This window comes from Hordeum vulgare, chromosome 2H (genome assembly GCF_904849725.1).
Source record: "Hordeum vulgare subsp. vulgare chromosome 2H, MorexV3_pseudomolecules_assembly, whole genome shotgun sequence".
Taxonomy (NCBI): Eukaryota; Viridiplantae; Streptophyta; class Magnoliopsida; order Poales; family Poaceae; genus Hordeum; species Hordeum vulgare.
Genome location: NC_058519.1, coordinates 306305021 through 306311854, shown reverse-complemented (window position 1 = coordinate 306311854; position 6834 = coordinate 306305021).

Genomic DNA, 6834 nt, shown 5'->3' with positions numbered 1-6834 from the left:
GGCAGTATTCACTTATGTGGAACAACTATACACCGGGTGTGTTCATTCCATTATGGCCATAAAGAAGTTGAAATATCCACCCCAGACCCTCAACGATATCCTGAAGCAACTCTCCACTGCGCTAGAATGGGTCTTTGAAACCCGAACGTAGGTGTCTTGCGGCAGGGAAAATTTCTCTCTCTCGCATGCTAAGGCATATTTACCTGAACCGGACTTGACGACTCTGAAGGATGTATTTCCAGAATACAAGTTGGACGGATTAGCATTCACTCGTGAAGACTTTGCTCATGTAATGAAAGAGACCCGGCTACTGGCAACTTTTCTTACAAAGCAAGTCGACCCATCCCAGTATTATGCTGCATATAGTGTCGATAATGAATGTATCCCAATGCCCAAAGATGAGCCCTCTGAACTAGTCCCGACTCATCACAAGAGAAATACTGCTCCTGAGGTTGATGCTTCTGCCTCGACTGAAGGGACTTCAAATTTTGATGCTCAGGTCAATCTGGTGGCTTCAGAAAGGCCAATAGGACATTGATGATGATGAGCCGGAAGAAACGGACGCCGAATCAGCTTGCGACGAAGATTGAAGGCAGGTCTATAATAACTCGTCCAACAACGAACTAGACACAAAGCATCTTTTAGATCAAAAACTTTGAATATTTTAACAATTCCTGATGTGAGATTGTAATAGGGGTAGTGGAAACTCTGAGATGACTTTTTCGTGCCATCATGCATGTTGGTTTGCGCTTTTTAGCTTGCTGTGATAAAACCTGTCGCGATATTATTTCATCCTGATCCTTTTTACCATATTGCTTCTCTTTGCCTAGCTCCGGATGTTAGATATATGCAAGAACAGGGCATTAGAAAAACTTGTTTAGAAAACCCAGTAAATTCTTCCACAATGTCGTCAGTGGGATCATAAGATTTACACTGGTCATGATATGATCACAATCTTCATAACCCGACAACTCATGACGAGCCGGAAAAAATGGTGCTTCTACCTGAAAGGTTAAGACGTAATGCCTCACAAGGAAATTAGGTATATTTGAGAGGCCGGCTCAATGAGACACGATAAAGAAGTTGGACTTTAATCCGGTAAACAAACTTGATTTGGGAGGCCCGCCCCATGATTTTCTCACAACATTGTTGTAAAAGATGTGTAATTTGAGTGGGTCATATTATGACTACAATTTCTCATCACCCGGTTATTCATGATAACCCTAAATAATACTTATCCTTGAAAAGTTAGGATGTAAAATCGCGCAGAAGATAAAACATAATTTACAGGTCGACCTAGTGAAAAGAAAAGAGCGGCTTTCGAAGCTCAAGTGTTGTTTCAATGAAGCGAGTATGATAGACCATCGTTTATCCTAGCTTCAGTATGCCAGCCCTCATGTGACAAAATAATGTTTTAACTTTGCGGATTCAGGGTCGAAAATGGATTGAATAGTCAAGAGTACATGGGGGCACCTGATGAGAGTCGCATAAAACATAAAACAAGTATAACCATTTTGTAGCATCTTTGCCGGATCAAGAGGGTGAGAAAGATAAAATCAATGAGTTGGAAGCCCCCAAGTGACCTGTGATCAATAGAAAAGCCCAACATAGGATTGTAGAAGACAATGCTATTAGTGCAAACAATCTGAAGGCCAGATAAGACAACTTGATTCCATTGGTCATGATGATTTCTTTGGACCAGTAGCCCAGAGTAACATATTTTCAGATAATAAAGGCTCATGCTCAGTTTAGGGGCTAAAATTAGCTTTATTAGATTCGAAATATTATAGAAGTATGTACAAAATTTTGGGGGTCGATACAAAGATAATTAGCCGATGACTCTAATATGATAGGGCCAAGGATTGGCGGGTTGACTTACTCAACTGCTGGCTTACTTGGGGGACCCTTGTCAGTTGGGTCAACTTTGTCTATGAGGAGCTTTAACTTTTCGGCGGCACGGGACGACTCAGCATAAGCCGCCTCTCCTTCCTCGCATTCTTGGGCTATGCTCATCCTGCCTCCTACCGTTATAGTGCCATTGGGACCCGACATCTTGAGATTGAGGTAGATGTAACAAGGACGAGTCATGAGCCAATCATAAGCCGACCTTCCGAAGAGAGCGTGATAAGGACTTTTTATTTTTACCACTTCAAACATCAAGGGTTCACATCTACAATTGAATTCGTCCCCAAAAGCGACATTCATCTTGATCCTCCCTACTTGGTGGGCCGATTTCCCATGAAAAATTCCATGAAAAACCGTGGTGGAAGTCTGCAGATTTTTAACGTGGAGGTTCATCCATCGGAAGGTGTCATAATACAAGATGTTGATGCTCCTCCCTCCATCCATGAGGACCTTTGTGAGGGTATAACAACCAACTTGAGGCGCCACCACCAAAGCTAAATCTCCTAGTCTGTCAATCTAAGGACGGTAATCCTCTATGCTCCTAATGATCGGCTCCTGTGACCAGTTGAGGTACCTTGGTACTATTGGCTCAATCATGTTGACGGATCTCTACTTATGCTTCCTGTCCTCTTTGCCGGTGTTGGTAGTGAAAATGTGGTATTGGCTATTATTCAGCTGCTTAGGGTTGCTCTAAAACCCAAAGTGATTGATATGTCGTTGATTGCCTTGAGCAGAATGCTGTCCATGGCCAGTGTTTCCCTGATACTGATAATCTGATGGTGAGCTGCCTTGTTCATTAAACCCCAATCCTAGGAAACCGTCAGACGAGCCGCCTTGTGAACCGGGTTGCCCATACTAACCTGGGTGCCACTATTAGCACCCTGGTGGCTATGGAACGCTTGATTCCGGAAATCCTGCATGATATAGCAATTCTACCATGAATGAGTAGATGGCTTGTCTTGGGTACTATGCTTTGGGCAGGGCACCTGGAGCGCTTCCTCATAATTGCGTGGCTTATTCCCATTGTAAGGTCCTCCAGAACGACGCTGATTCTTGAAACCTGTATTGGTGTTAACCACGAACTCTAACCTGCCCTCGGGCTGTTTCCATTTGTTATTTTGGCCTCCATGGTTTCTAGATTGTTGGTTCCCCTTGCCACCTTCACCCTTCTTGTTCTTGCCAGCCTTCTCCTCGTCCAAGCTGGGATCCATCGTGCCATCTAATTTGGCGTACCTTGTGAGGACATTCATCAATTGGCCCATATCTTGAGTCTTATGCTTGAGGTGCCCCAGCTGGAGAACTAACGGTTGAAAGTGATAATTTATCTCCATGAACAGGATAGCTTGGGAAGCCGTAATGCTATCTGATGAGTGGATGATTTCTGCAAGCCGGCGAGTCCAATGATGGGCTGACTCGCCCATGCGCTAGACGAAGTATTGAAGATCTACGATTGTCATTGGGCATTTGCATGTTCCTTGGAAATTCTTAATAAACCGTTCCTTTAGCTCAGGCCAAGTATTAATAGAATTGGGAGGAAGTCTCTTCAGCCAGGTTCGAGCCGGCCATTCCAGCATCATCATCAAATACTATGTGCATACTGCATCACTAATGTTGAGCATATCCACAGCCAACTCATAGCTCTCAATCGATGCTACCGGGTCAAGATCGGTTGCATAGTTTGACACCTTGTAAGGTCCTTTCAAGTCCTTAGGAATAGGCTTGCTGCAAAGAGCCGGAGATAGACAAGGAATGGCAATTGTTCTGGTGCTATTTCTAGCCCCGTGTGTTGCTGACTCGGGTTCCTCCATGTACGGTTGGTCCGCCCGCCTTCCTGCTGCTTCTGCCTCTGCCTGCCGGGCGGCTCTTGCCGAGTCCACTAGGTCTTGGGTGTTCTATTATACTGGCCGATCTGTCGCCGCCAGCTACTGGAACCAGCCTGAGAGTCCTCATGACGGTTGGCATATGCTGCGGAGTGCATCTGATCTCGACTGTATGAGTACTACGCGTGTTCAACTACTGCTGTCGTCACCATCTCAATGGCATTCCTAGAGTCAATATAAGCCAAGGTATTTTTGTGTATAGAGAGCGCCTCCAAATTATGTGTTTGCAGCTAGCATATTGTCATCGGGGTTGGAGAAGTGACCCTGCAGTGTGTGAAAATGTTGTGGCAACGCTTGATCCGGAGGGGGCTGAGACGGCGGAGGCTGAGCTGGCCCTTCCTACCCACGTGGTGGATTTTGTGCAACGCTTGGTGTGTGTGTGTGCACTGGCAAACGAACGAGCGGCGTCATGTTTTGTGGCAACCGGGACAGGTGCGTCCTACGGTCAAGCACCTCAGAAACGTTCTGTCGAAGCCTTAGCCACCAAGCGTCTGTCCTAAAATGATCCGACTCATGTTGGATTCGAGCCTGAAACTCCGCCATCCGGGTGTTTTCAGTGTCGATCTCTCGGTGGACCTTGACCATCTGTGTGCGAAGTTTCCCTAGTTCCTTGTTATGCTCCTCCAGGTTTTAAAAAGTGACAGGACCCTCAAAAATGTGGCCAACTTAGCCACCAGATCACTCATGCCCCGAGTCATCATTTTTGTTGACACGCCAGCGCCGTTCGCGACTTGTCTACAGAATGGCACAGACTGTCCCGTAGTCACTGCATCTCCTGCCATGTGGATCGTGACCTGTCGAGGCGGTTCATCTGGTTCCCAGACGGCTTCTACTTCCGAAAAAACCCAGGTTCATCACAGAGAGGAAAGATGGATCCGATGTCTCCTACGAATGACTCTCCGTCATGGTTGTCGAGGATCCTCCCTACCCACCACCTCATCCGGGGGGCTGATTCCTTGTGTTAACCCAACGAAGACATGATGACGACCGACTTGACGTCGATCGCTTCGGGCGTACCGAGTCAGCTTGATGATGCTGGTGTAGACGTTTGACCCGGGCGCCGATGCACTGATCCGGCCAAAGGGGACCTGCTGATTAGACTTGGCTATGTCAGACTCATGGTCCCAACATGGATTGTTGGGGTAGCAATCGCCACGAAGATTCCTGATCATCATGCCCACCACGTACCTCTCGAACCATGGGCGGGCTCCCTCCGAGAACTCAACTCCACCTTACAATAGGCCCACGGTGGGCGCCCACTGTCGTGGTTTTGTCACGGTAGATGTCCTCGTGGAAGCACTTAGTGGTGAGGCCATTGTTGCTATGTGGTGACTCAAAGAGGTTGAATGGGAACGGGGGATGGATTTACCATCGTTCGGCCCCTCCGATGGACGTAATAGCCTACATCCTGCTTTTGTGTCTATATTGATGTGGATCTCGATTACAAGCGTGCAAAATAGCTAACCTAGCTCTCGAGAGTTTCTTTTTCCCTCTTTCTAGCTCGAGAGCTCTCCTCTATGTATAGGTAGAGGCCCCGGGTTTACAACAGAGCCTGGGTCAAATAAACACTTGTGACCTACTACAATTCTTCTACATCTTGCTTCCCAAGTTAGGAAAGCTTCTAGCGTCTTCTTCCTGGTGGACCTTGAGTCACCGTCTTCTGGTGTCGGGTCGCCAGGCGTCTCACTTGATGAGTCCTAGTGCTTGCCCTCATGTCTTCTTTCCGGCCCATCAGACACATGGTCCTTAAGTCGCCTATGGTCTAACCTGACCCAAACGCTGGGTTATATCACCGGGTAATACCCCCAACAGCGGGGGTATTTTCTGCACACCTGTCAGGGTCGCCTACCCCGGGGTACTGATTGCGGTTTTCTTACGAAGCAGGCGGTAGAGGCGGCGCCGCGTGCGCCGTTGCATTAGCCGTGGCATTTGTCATCGCCGCCGCTGTAGTGCTGCCTTCAGGCCTCGCCGATGCATCTTGGGAGGTAACGCCGGTTGGTTACGAGTCGCAGCTCGTGGAGCTCCATGCATTGTTGTGACTAAGCTCTCTGGTGAGTAGTGCGCGATGTCTCACTACTTGGGAAAAGCCTAGCATTAGTGCGGGTCATATGCTTATCAGTAGCACGGGCAGCCGCGCTACAGATACTTCACTACAACTAACCTTTAGCAGTAGCGCGTGTCAACCCATGCTACAGATATCTATGGTTAGCAGTCGCGTGTGTTGCAAAGCGCGTTATGCTAAATAGTTGTAGCGCCCTTGTACAGAAATCGCCACTACTAGGTCCTCGCTACTACTAATGCCATAGGCGCGCTACTGTTATTAGTTTCTGATTATTGTTTCTGCTCCATATTTTGTACTGATGAATTTTGTTTAGGGTCTTATACAATAGTTTGTAGCATATCATCCACATACAAATCTGATCATATCATACACATATAAATAGTCTCATCAAATCGATCATTTCATCATCATAATCATCATCCAACACAAAATGACTTCTCTCGTCACCATGTCGAAATAAAGATACAATTTATGACATGTATTGAATAGTTGCAACTACAACATCATCCATCTAAACAATGAGATAGATAAGAAGAGCTATCGCTATGAGTGAGAGCGAAACTATGTAGTACATGAGGCAACGGTTATGATTCCTCTCTCGCACTAGCGCGAACCTCAAGTAACTAGCTTCTACTTCTTTTCTGCTTTTGAAGCCTTTATGGCTCGCGTCCGGGAACCGCTCCACTTTCGCGTGATACTTGTTCCACTTGTTATAAACTACTGGAACCTTCCCTATGTACACAACGCCTATTCGCCATCAACGATCTAGGTACCTGTTAGAGATGCATATTCAAAAAGAGAATGTACAATCATATGCAACAAAATATGCTTGAGCAACATGAAAAGAAAGGGTATGCATATAGATGCAACATATAGTAAACATAAATAATGAATGTTGTTTCATCATACGGAAACTAATTAGGTAGCGGTACACAGGTCATCGTACCCAAACTAACAAAGTAGCATTATGCAAGTTTGGGAGGGACC